This window comes from Rousettus aegyptiacus, unplaced genomic scaffold (genome assembly GCF_014176215.1).
Source record: "Rousettus aegyptiacus isolate mRouAeg1 unplaced genomic scaffold, mRouAeg1.p scaffold_m13_p_1, whole genome shotgun sequence".
NCBI lineage: Eukaryota > Metazoa > Chordata > Mammalia > Chiroptera > Pteropodidae > Rousettus > Rousettus aegyptiacus.
In genome coordinates, this window is record NW_023416284.1 from 99113136 (window position 1) to 99125399 (window position 12264).

Sequence of the window (12264 nt, forward strand, 5' to 3'; positions counted from 1 at the left end):
GCTGGCTCATCTCGGCAAAGGGTTTCCACAGAATTGCAGAAGGAAAAACAAGAAGGCTGGAACTTCCAAAAGCTGAAACTAATAATAACGATGATGATGATAACAACAGCTAACATAGGCACTGTGCTAAGTCCTTTCCATACAGTAACTCAGTTAATCTTCCTAACTGACACTAAGACTACTCCCTATTTACAGATGAGGCAAATGAGACCTGCCCAAAGTTATACATACATGAGGAATAAAGATTTCAACTGGGCAAACTGGGTCCCCAACATGCACTCTTGGTCACCTCCCTCTCTGAAAACAAAGGGGAAAAACCTAGGGTATTTCTGCTGGTTCCTCTGAACCCCTGGGTTTGAAGGCAACAGACATCCTGAGGGCGTGGGGGACTGGGGTGCTAGAGACTCTGACAGAACCTAGCAGAACCCCAGAGCCATCTTCCCACTGTGCTGAGAGCCTGGAAACCCTGAAAATGCCACCCTGCTGGGGTGCAAGACTCCCCTTTCAGAAGCCTCAGGTTAAAAAAATTCTATACTTTCCGTATCAGACGTAGCCACAGAGAAAAGAATGAAAACAGTGAGGAGGGGTCTCAGCTCCCACTGGAGCCCAGGGGATGTCCGAAAACTCAGAAAACAGGCTAGACTTATTTTTAAACAGTGTGCTCGTTACATTTTCAAACGAAACTCTCAATGTGTTTTTCTTCAACCTCCACATCTTTTCAGACGAAGTTCATCTAAATGTAATAAATTAGTGAGTCCAATTGTGACACTATAGAGGGCCCAAAATGTCTGAAAACTGAAGGAAATAGTAGATCCATTGTTTTTTTTTTTTAGATTAATAACTGGAACCAACTGCTTTATGTGAGGGCTTTTCTTGTATCGACACTACTGGCATTTGGGGCTGAAAAGTCTTTGTTGTGGGCACTGTCCTGCACATTGCAGGATGTTTAGCAGTATCCCTGGCCTCTACCCACGAGATGCCAGTGGCATTCTCCTTCCCCTCCACTCCAAATGTGACAACCAAAAATGGCTCCAGACACTGCCAAATGCCTCGGGGCAGGAAAAAATCACTCTCAGTTGAGAACTACTGCTTCAAGTTTAGATAAATCTCAGTGAAAAGGTGTATGAAGTTGAAAAAAAAAACCTACATTGAGCGTAATGCTGAAAATGTAACCACTGTACTACTTTAAAATGTGTATCCTATTTTTCCTGACTTCTCGGATATCACGTATTTGAAAATTTCCAGTGTAGCTGACATGCCTCTTTCCTGTGAATTTGCTTAAATGCCAAGCACTCAGTGCCCCAGATGCTCATGCCCCACTCCTCCTCCCAGCCCTGGCTTCCCCAGTATCACTCACATCCATCCCCAAAACCACTCCATCCTCGTGCGTTGTTCAACACACCTGTATTGTGTTGTTCAACACATTTGCTCTCTGCCTGAGTCAGACTGCTGCCAGCTCTGATGGAGCACTCCCAGGGGTGACATCTGAGTCCACTAGCCTCAGGGACTCCACAGCCTCAAAGGCAGCAATGGCCACACCCAAGGAAATGGACCCACTTTTATCACCAGGGCAGTCGATCCATCCCACTCTCAAAGCCTCCGTTGACTACATAGTCTGCCTCAGCCCCCAGGAGTGAGCTATGCCGAACACAGAAATGGATCAAAGAGATACTCAGTATAAAAGAGTGAAAGACCAATAACTTGATCAAAACATAGGCAAAAAATATAAATTGAAAGAAAAGGAAATACACATGGATCTTAAACTTGTGGAAAAAGTGCTCAACCACACTCATAAAAGAAATGCAAATGAAAACTAACTGAGATACCAATTTTCATCTATCAGATTGGTAAAGATCAAAACGTGTGATAACTCACTGTGTTGGCGAGGGTGTCTCATTCATTGAGAGTGTTGGTATAAATCACTACAGACTTCTTGAAAGGGTACTTGCAATGTCTATCAAAATCACAGACGTATATATGCTTTTACCAGCAATTCCACTTCTAAGAATTCATTTTTCAGTCATACACCCACATGTGCAAAATGCTATGTATACAGGGACACTCAGTGCAGTATGATTTGTAATGACAAAAAAAAAAAAATGAAGTCTCAACATCCACTGTCAGAGGAGTATCTTAATAACTCATGGTTCACCCATAAAATGGAATGCTATGCAGTTGTGAAAAATGATGAGGGTATTCTCTATGTCATGATATGGAATCATTCTTCACATACACGGTTAAGTAATACAAGTCACAGAATGACATGAATGATGTGCCAGCAGGTATTCAAACTACTGTTCATATATGCATTTAGATGCACAGGTTACCTTTGAAAAAGATAACCAAAAAGCTAAAAGCTGAATACCTTTAGAGAGCAGAAGTAGGAAACTGGGGGGCAGGAAGGAGAGGAAGAATTACATTTCAGACTTTTCGTAACTTCTAACTTTTATACCATGTGTATGCATTAACTCAATCAATCAATAGGAAAAAGAGAGTAAGTAAGAACAGTTCTAGCTCTACTATCATTGCATGCATGTCTGCATAAAACAGATATCACAGGTCAGTTTCAATTATAAATCCTTTATTCCTATAAATATCCATACTTGTCAGTTCAAATGCCCCAGGTTTTTCTTTTTTATTCAAAAGTAGGATGATCACCACATCTAGAACACAGAACTCATCAGCTTCCCACCACAACTAGGTTTTAAAGCATTCACCCTCAAAACAACCTTCTTTACCTGAGAAATGTATAGTCGCTGACACTGGGACCGTAGCCACTCTAAAGTTACAAAAGTAGGCACGTGGGATCCTTTAAAGATGCACTATGGGATCAACTGCTAGGGTCCCGAAGGCACCCACACTTTTACTAGTGCCTCAAAGCACTATCAGCTAGGACTATGCATGACAAAGTGACCTGGACCCCGATAACTACTGGGAGTGGCAGGAACCCCCAGCAGCACTGAGACACCTCCCTGCGGCTCTGCCTGCGGCAATGTTTTAATGGCATGTTGCTCAAAGGTGCCACAGCCATCACTTTTAAACCTGCCCCGCTAACTGCTCGCTGCCACTTCATTATAAAATAACCCTTATATATATTTTAAGACGTAAATCAGCATTTGTCAAGTTTTAAATTGGGCTACAGCAATATTTATTCATCAAAGAATAAATCTTCCCCGCGCAGTCATAAAACTGCCTAATAATTTAATATGCTATCACTCTTACCTGAAACTTGTCAAAAAGTGGCCTGAAAGAGGCATGTATTTTATAGTTGACTGGCAGTCAAGTCTATAGTTTATTAAATAGTTTATATTTTTAATTCTCTATATGAGGGGAAAATGGCAAAAGGGACACATCCTATGCAGAACAGCAATTTGGAGATTCATTAACCTGTTTGGGGGTAAAGAAAAGCAGATTCTGCAGAAAGAACCAATGCCTCACCCAATACAGCCTTAAGATGGTTGGTTTAGATAGAAGAGCAAGAAAAACTCAAATTATAGCATTTTGTATGGGGGGGGGCAAAACACACTAATTTAGAGAATTAATATTGGGAGGCAGGTCCATGCAGCAATAAGATAAGAGGGAGAAGTTAGAAGAAAAAGGTGAAAAATGACTCTTAAGCTGCAAAATTGTTACAGCTGGGCCAACATGCCAATTTTGGGGACCCTTTCAGATCTTCAGAGCAGCAAGCTTTCCACACCTGGTGGTTCCACTTTAGTAGAAGTATGTAATTCCCACAGCCTAGTGCCAAGACATCACTCTGTTTAAGGATGAATGGACAGAAACTAAGCCCTTAGATCAAGGTTTCTCAGCCTTGGCAATACTGACACTTTGGGCTCATAATTCTTTCTTGGGGGGTCTGTCTGTCCTCTGCCTTACAGGATATTTCGCAGCATCTCAGGCTTCCACCTAATCATTGCTAGTAACACGGCCCCCAAAAGTTTTGACAACCAAAAATGTCTCCAGACATTGTCTCATATCCCCTGGGGGCAAAATCACCTCCAGTTAAGAACCACTGGCGTGGATGAATTAAGTCTAACTTGACAGAGGTGGGCTTATGGACATAAATCCACTCCACTCCAACAAACGTAATCTGTTTCCTTTACGGTGCTTTTGCTCTGAAGTTCCAAAATACAAATCTAAGGAAATGCAGAAATTAGAACATCAATATTTAGTACACACACTGTTAACCTCTAACCAGCAAAGTCCGAGCCTGCCTAAATGCCAGGTGTACCCAGCCAAACTCTTGCCTTCCTTTCTCCTTTCTCTATTCTGCAGTCCCCTCCCACATATCTACCCCCCACCAGCCTTTACCTTTTACTTCTAACTTACCCTCCATTTCCTTTATGTTTTTCCACAACCTTGTGGTTTACTCTGGCACAAGAACATGTTTCAGGCTGGCATTCACTGCTGGTTAACGACAAGGGAGGGTTTCTAAGCCACAAACGCTATTAATTTTAAACTATTCAAATTCACTCTCCTTGTTCCTGGGCAAGCGGGGGCGGCAATCCCTCCCCAGTGCTAAACACTGAACTCCTGACAGAACTTAAACAAATAGTCAAACAAAAATAGAGAACCATTTTTTAATTAAAAAAAAAAAAAAAGACAAGTTCATATGTTCAAGTTCCAGGCCACATTTCCCACAAGAATTTTATAATCAACAGACCAAGGTGCTGCATTGTCCCCGCGAGCTTCCACCCAGGGTGCTGTCTAGCTCTCAGCGCACTAAAACCAACTAGGAGATAAAAGAATCTGGGATAAACTCAAGATATATATTGCTTAAAAATTCAGTTTTGATTTCATTGTGGAGTTAAAAAAAAAAAAAAGGAACTTTATTAAGGTAATTCTGGAACAGGTCGGAAAATATTAAAATGAAACTAGACCAAAGGTTTAGAATGATTTTTCATCTGTATGTACTCATCTATCAGTTAGATGGTCCCCAACCTTGACGGGCAGAAGAATGGAAGAGATGTGGGCTGGGCCCGAGTACCTGGACTTGGACATCAGGGCTGTACTGTGGCCACAGGCCTCAGTCAAGTGGTACAGCTCTCAATCACGCAAACCAACTTCTCTGCATTTTGATCCACAGAAAATTGAAAACCAGGCTGCCGTGAGATTTGCCTTAAAGTTCTACCCTTCTTCCCCAAGTTTCATGCACTTGAAAAATGTCGGCTATCACCACTACTGCCTAGGACACCACTAGACAGCTTGGTGGCATCACCTGAGTAAGAGACACCTAAGGCTTGGGCTTCTCAGAAAGTGGGAGTTATTTAGAATGCCCCGAATTAGCCCACAAATGCCAAATTTCCACTGGAAATGACCCTGCTCATGTTTGTTTAAAACTGTTTCAGTCCCATGCTCTATACGTTCCATTCACTGTGTCCAAGTTCGTGAAATTAGTTGACCATCCAGCTTGCTACGTCCCTCATACCTCTACTCCGACAAGATTTAAAAAACAAACAAAACAGAAATGAAGCCACCAACAGGCAGGAGGCAGGTGCCCAACTCATGTGCCCAAGTCTTATAAGTGAAATGAGCCTCTGTCACACAATCCTTCCACCAAGACTTGCACAACTTTTGGGCAGGCCTTACATGCAATCTGATCATGGCAAAGCCAAAATGCCATAGACATAAAATGGAATTGGGGAGAGAAGTGATTTTCAAAAGAAAAATAAAAACCTTAACTTCTCTTTGAAATAGGTTGTACCCTGGTGTATTTCCAATGCAATACAATTGACACATGACTCTGTAAGGCTGTGGCACGTAGCTGGGTGCATCTGTACATCAGTGACAAGGCTGTCTATCCATGAGCTGATGGAATCAGGGACAGAACGTCTCCAAGACCAGCAAGGTTCCCCTACAGAGACATTCTATTGCCAGGCCAAGGGCCACACCCCAAACCCAGCCATCTCAGAAACTGATGCCAGTGAACACAGAAGGCAACACAGGAGACACAAGTTGGGACACAAGTTAACTAAGGAAGAGGACACCTGCTCCATCATTTTGGATCACTGAGCTTATTACTCTAGGCCTGCATTGCCCATTTATGCAATGGAGTTCCCTCAGAATTAATAAATCAGATCACATTTGTGACCTAGTACCAGGCCTTTGGACCCAAAGAATGTGCTCAGTAAGGAACGGTTTATCATGTCTGTTTTCATTATTTCATTATTAATATTATCCAGCCATCACTGATTGAGCACCTGTAATTCCTCCCAACTTCGTAAGTGTAGTAGGAGAGTAACCTGTAGAAATGCAGGTGAAGCTTTCACAAACACACAACTCTTATCACTAGTACCATTATTCTTGGCTCAAATCCCACTCAAAGCCCCAGTGTAGCTAATTCGACCTGAACTAATTGGGTTCCAAGATCCAAAGAGGGAACGCCTATCAGTAGCTGCAGTCCTCAGGACCATATTTGCTCTTCAAATGAAAAGCTATTTGTCTAAACTAACATCCCTCTCTCCATCTGGCCAGCCAGTGATTTTCCCAGTACATGTGAAGTGTGTCCCCAAATGTGTGAAGTGTGCTCCCTCCACCCTTCCCCCATGAGAGGCATCTAAGGGAGTGACAGTTTTCGCAAAGCTTGACGAGGTCTTGTTAAAATCAACATACGTGGGCCCCCATAACACCAGAAACTAATTACTGGATTTGCCCTCTCTCCTTTTTAAGTCATTAGTTGGAAATAAGAAACTAAAGTAGAAGCAGAAAAAGAATAAGTGTGGGGGGCAGAATTCCACTTTCCCCTCAGTCTTCAGTTCAGTACCAGAAGAGCTAAATCGAGTCCTGCAAAGGAGGGTCTAAAAGAGGAGCAATTTAAATAACTTTCCCCAGCCTTTAGTAAAGAAAACTGGAGTGAAAGGATCAAACAGCCCCGAGAACAGTGACTGACATGAATTTGCATACCTTTGCCAAACACAGGGGGGAGGGTGGTTTACATCTTCCCTAAACTTGTTTTACACCCGCCACACGCTCTCTCCTTAGGCCTCTTAAGAGGCTGAACCTTTTAAAACAAACAAGAACTTCTACCTCAACAAATTTAAGAGAACTATATGATTTTAAAAAGAAAAAAAAAAAAAGGTCAACAGCGTTCTGAGTACACATCACAAGCTTTGTTCTGCTCGCTTCCCCACTTCCTGTTGCTTCTTCACCTCATCACTTTTTAGTTTTGAAGCATATGTGCCTGCTCTAGTATCACTGCAAGGTTTCAGTGGGAGGCCACGGGGGGACCAGGATGAGGACTACACTGTTCTGAGACATGAAATCACAACCGCCTGACCATTAGGAAAGTACACCCAAAGTTTCGCCCCCTCCTGTCAACAGTGGGTGTGCTAGGAAAACACTTGTGGGCGAGCTTAACTTTGCGGGGAACGTCTTGTGTGGGCAATGGCCACCTAACCACTAGCGATTATAGGGTGGCTTAGAACTAGGAACCAACCCGGAAAATACTCAGCACCCACAGACCAAGAAATTCCCTGAAGACCACACATTCCAGCCCTTAAGTCCTTCCCCAAACCCTGCACTCCAAGGGGCAATCTCCATTTGGAAAAGAAACTAAAAGACTTAAATGCTTTGTGAGAGGGACCGACCCAGTCTATCTAAGGCTTAGAATAAAGGTCAGAGCAGAAAGGGACATCAAAAGCCATTTGGCCAGCCCCCTCCATTTACAGAGGAGGAAGCCAAGATCAAGACATATATCACAAAGCTAAGTCATTAACAGCAGAGTCGGTACTGAATCCCAGCGCAGGGTTTTCAATGATCTTATCAAATGAATATGCAGCAGACGCTCGATAAATGTTGGCTCCACACTAGACACTGGCTGGTCCACAATGCATGCGGGTGGGGAGGGTGACCCTAAAATACTTTTTGTTACACACGAGAAGGTCTCACCTTCTAGAAGTACATTTTTGCGGGGAGAGTAGTTTGAAGTGAGAGCAGCCTGTCCTCATAACCCACTCTGGCCCTTGAATGCCTTGAATCAGGGACTGCCCTTCAAGTGGATCCCCAAACCAGCTTACTTCACCCATCTGCCATTATTCCCCACGCAATGATTAAAAATAAAATAAAATCCAGGAGACAGTGGCGTCGCACAAGGCACAAGGCACAAGGTATGGGACTGGAAATGGAAAACTGGGCTCCACCCTGGGTGGTCTTAGGGGAGCCATCCTTCTCTCTCCACCTTCCTGTGTCTATGTGCATCACAGGAACACTGACCTCCAAGAAGCTGCCAGCCAGGGGGGTCTCTGATTCTAAATGTGCTGGTCCTCCCCCATCCCCGAACACCACAGAACACACTCTCTTCCTGATACATTCACTTCTCAGCCATCCTGTCTGCTCTACCTGCCCAGCACATTTGGGGGCCCTCAGCACACATGTCAGTACACTGGAGGGTTCTGTGTGCATTTGCATTTGTCCCTGATTAAAGCTTACTGGGAACTCTCAATGTGCCTTCTTGTATAATCCCCACGGATAAAGCTTTGCTCCCAATCACCTAACCAATAAAAATGTGATGAGGGGCTACTGTGTGCCAGGCACTCGACTAGCTACAGGGTAGGCTGTGTTTCAAGGGCAATGAGACAGACATCCAAGGACGGAATCTACACAGCCGAATCCCAGGCCTGCCTCCTCAGTCTCTATCTATCTCCTTCCTCACTGATTTTCTCTGTAGCCCTCGGCAACACCTGGCACTGTAGTATATGTTTATATGTTTACTTATTGTCTGTCTTGCTCACTAGAAGGAGTTCTCCATGAGGGCAGGGTCTGGTTTTGTTCATCTTGGCAGCCAGAGCAGCACTCGGTGCATGGCAGCAGTCAGATGTCTATTAAATGAACGAATGAATGAATGAGCAGTCAATCCTGAATCTTCCTCCATCATCACCAAGTTACTTAATGTCTCTAGGTTTCACATTTTCCTCATTTATAAAACAAGGATAATATTAATGTATTCTTTATGTAACTGGAATGAAGATTAAACAAGAAAATGCTTGTAAAAGCATTTTATATACACCGGGCATCAGCAATCAATAAATGCTGGCTATTACTTGTTAGCCATAATTATTATAGTCACTAATGGAAACACAGAGAAATAAAGGCTCTTTATTATTCCCTGGGCAGTTTTTTGGGCTAAATCACTAAAATTCTGTTTATGTAAGACCCACCTAAAAAGGATCCTTAGGCGAGGACCGGGCCATGGGCCTGCGTAGCTACTATGAATCCCTCAGAGCTTAAGTCTTAGTGAAAAATGTTTTCATGTAGTTTAAAGTCATGAGCTCGTTTGTGTAAATGCAGCTTTATGGGTCCCTATCACAGCCATCATCCAAGCATTTAAAAGTCTTAAAATATCTAATTCCTGCCCTCAAGAGCTTTGTAAGTTCAGCTGGGGAAAATGAGACATTAATACAGGCACACCTCATTTTATTGCGCTTCACAGATGTGTTTCTTTAAAAATCGAAGGCAAGACTCTCCACCATCAAAAAGATTACAACTCACTTTACTGCAATGCTGCTTTATTGCGGTGGTCTGGAACCAAACCCACAATAACTCCGAGGTGTGCCTGTATATGAAAGGAGAACAATAAACTCAAATTCAAATCATCATTATGTCAAATGTCAAATAAGCACCAGAGATTATGAAGTGCTGGTAAATGCTTAATTTTAGCATCTGTCACTTTTCATGGTATAAATACTTTGCCTATGGCCAATCTCAAGCTACCAATGTGAGGGATGGTGGACAAGGAGTTGAGAAGAGGTGCTATACAGTCAACTTTCATGAGCCGGTGTGAGCCAGCTGCACCACACCCTCAACTAGGCCCTAACATTATTCATCAAGGTCAGGGGACCATGGCCCAAGTGGTCAATGCTAACAACTAACATCTTTATGGTACTTTGGGTTACAAAGCATATTGGAGGCCATGACTATAATTTCACATTTGAAGGGTGAGCAGACTGTGGTGAACGGGGGAGAAACACAGGTGAGGTACAGTGCTCATAGAGATGGTGAAGCCATTAACAGAGCCCAAAGATGTAGAGAGCATATAAGGCATGAAAAAACTCGCAACTAATGAAACCATTTGGTTCAGCATGCTTCACCAAAGAATTGCTTTCCAAAAACAGTGTTCCAGTTATTAAAATCTGCATTCCCAAATTCACTGCAGCATGAGGTGAAGGAGCAAAAGAAATGGAAAGCAATTTAAATGACAAACAATAGGGGGGCCGGTTAAATAAGTGATGGAATATCTGCATAACAGAATGCTGGAACACCACCCAGTCATGTTTTAAAGAACAGCTTACAACTAGGAAATGCCCACAGAATATTGTTTTAAAAGCACATTACATAATAATATGTGCAGTATGATTCCAGTTTGGTAAAAATTAACAAGGAGGCAAACACATCCTATGCACATCTTATATATGCACAGGGGAAAAAAAATGGAGACAAAGATTTCAAAATCTTCACAATGGTTTCTTCCAGAAGGGTAGGATTGTGGATAATTTTTATTTTCTTCTCTATGATTTTCTGTATACTCTAACTTTTCCCTAACATGTTGCTTTTATAACCAGAGAAACAATAAACGGATCATATTTTAAAATCTGGATTTTCAAAGGCTGAGAAGACCAACTGCAAAGAATCAGTGAGCTAAACTCCCGGGAAGGCATTCTTCTGGGGCAAAGGTCCAGGTACTCAAGTCTCTGATACTTTCCTCATGTTCCCTAAGGAGTCAAGCCAGGTAAACACATCCCAGCACGGGCCTCCATACTATCCCTTTGCCCCATCCTCATACCCTCATCCCCTGATCTACTCCCAACTTAGGAGTCAAGGCCTGGAAGGCACAAAGAAAAATGGGCAGCCAATAACAACCCATGAGTAACCTCCATGTCCTACGCAGCACGCCAGGGGCTTCACACGTGTGAACTTGGGTGCACGGCGATTCCGAGATGTACATATTGCTACCAACATTTCACAAAGGAGGAAAAAGTAGTTCATGAATGATATCCAGGGTCACACAGCCTAGAATTGGAAATGAAACCCAAGTCTAACCATAATTGGTCTATAGATGTTTAAGTAGCTTGCCAACAATTGCACTGGACCATTATGAAATGCAAAATAGTCCAGCTGAAACTACTCTAATATATAATCAGGCTGAAAGTGGAATGCACCATCAGTCCTGATTTGAGAATATATAGATACTTAATAATTTAAAAAAAAAAAAAAGAAGAAGAAGAAGAAAGAAAAGGAGGGGGGGGGTGGAACCTCAGCTCTGTGCTCATCCCTCATTCAGCGAAGTAAAAATAAAAATCAAACCTTCCCCCAACACATTGTGCTTTAATGAAAGCACCAAACCAATCTTCTTCACTACCACCCACCCCAGCCCACTTCGTTTAAATTTAGGCAACCACCAGGCAAACTGTATCCAACTGCATTATCTGAAATGAAGTCATGAAATCCTCACCGGTAATGCCAGCACTTGCTCTAAGGAAAACGAGGCAGGGCAGACAGGGCCAGCATTCCAGGGCAGTCTGGGGCTGTGCTTCAGAAGACTCCTTTCCAAAGAGTGGGTCTGTGAGCTAGCTCTCTTCCTGGAGCCGTGTGACCTTGTGGCAGCCACCTTCCCCTCTCTGGGTCTCAGACACCCCTCTTCAAAGTCAGCAATGGGTTGACAAAAGGGATCTTAAAGGCCCATCTCAATGTGCAGCTCTACGGTTCCTAGGACCCTGCCGTGCAAAGGGCAGCCCACTAGACAGAGTCTGTGCACCCCACCTCTCCTCCCAACACCTAGAGAATGAATGACCAGCAACCCAAAGTGTGGGTGATCAGGGCTATATGAGTTGTCCAGACCTGGAGCTGGAGCTTTGGAGTACTCAGTTCTCAGCAAATGTCTGAAAACAGGAGGGAGAGAGGGGGCTGAGCCACCGGCAAGCCTTCAGCAAGGTGGGCTCTGCGGCCAGTCACCCTCTGGTTCCATCCAGGCAACAAGAGGGATTCTGCCCACTGGGACTCAACAAACTTTGGAGTCCCTGATCCCTTCTCCACACATTTGACTTTTTAAATGGGATCTGGCCAGATAAACGAAAGTTACTAACTAATGAAAAACTCTCCCTGGTTTTCTGGATGAATCTGAGGCTTTGGGGGCCCACGGCATAGCTGGATTTTCCTTCCAGCAACCTAGTCCATGGATTTCTTTTCAAAGCTTCCTTCCAGCGTTTCATAAGTGTGTCTAAACCCTTATAGTAGGTTTGTACCCACTCCCTCAAATAGAGTTATGGAGCA

At 43.4% G+C, this 12264-nt stretch overlaps 1 protein-coding gene across 29 annotated transcripts in view; it reads right to left on the minus strand.

Moving 5' to 3' along the window:
• TRERF1 (transcriptional regulating factor 1) overlaps positions 1 to 12264 on the minus strand; it is a 186640-nt gene that overhangs the window by 126502 nt on the left and 47874 nt on the right. For 2 of the 29 annotated variants that reach the window (XM_036218082.1, XM_036218061.1), the window contains exon 3: positions 6904 to 9550. The exons of the other annotated variants lie outside the window; for them this stretch is intronic. The gene's annotated coding sequence lies outside the window, so the exon portion shown is untranslated. The remainder of the gene's footprint in view (positions 1 to 6903; positions 9551 to 12264) is intronic. 29 annotated transcript variants of the gene reach the window in all.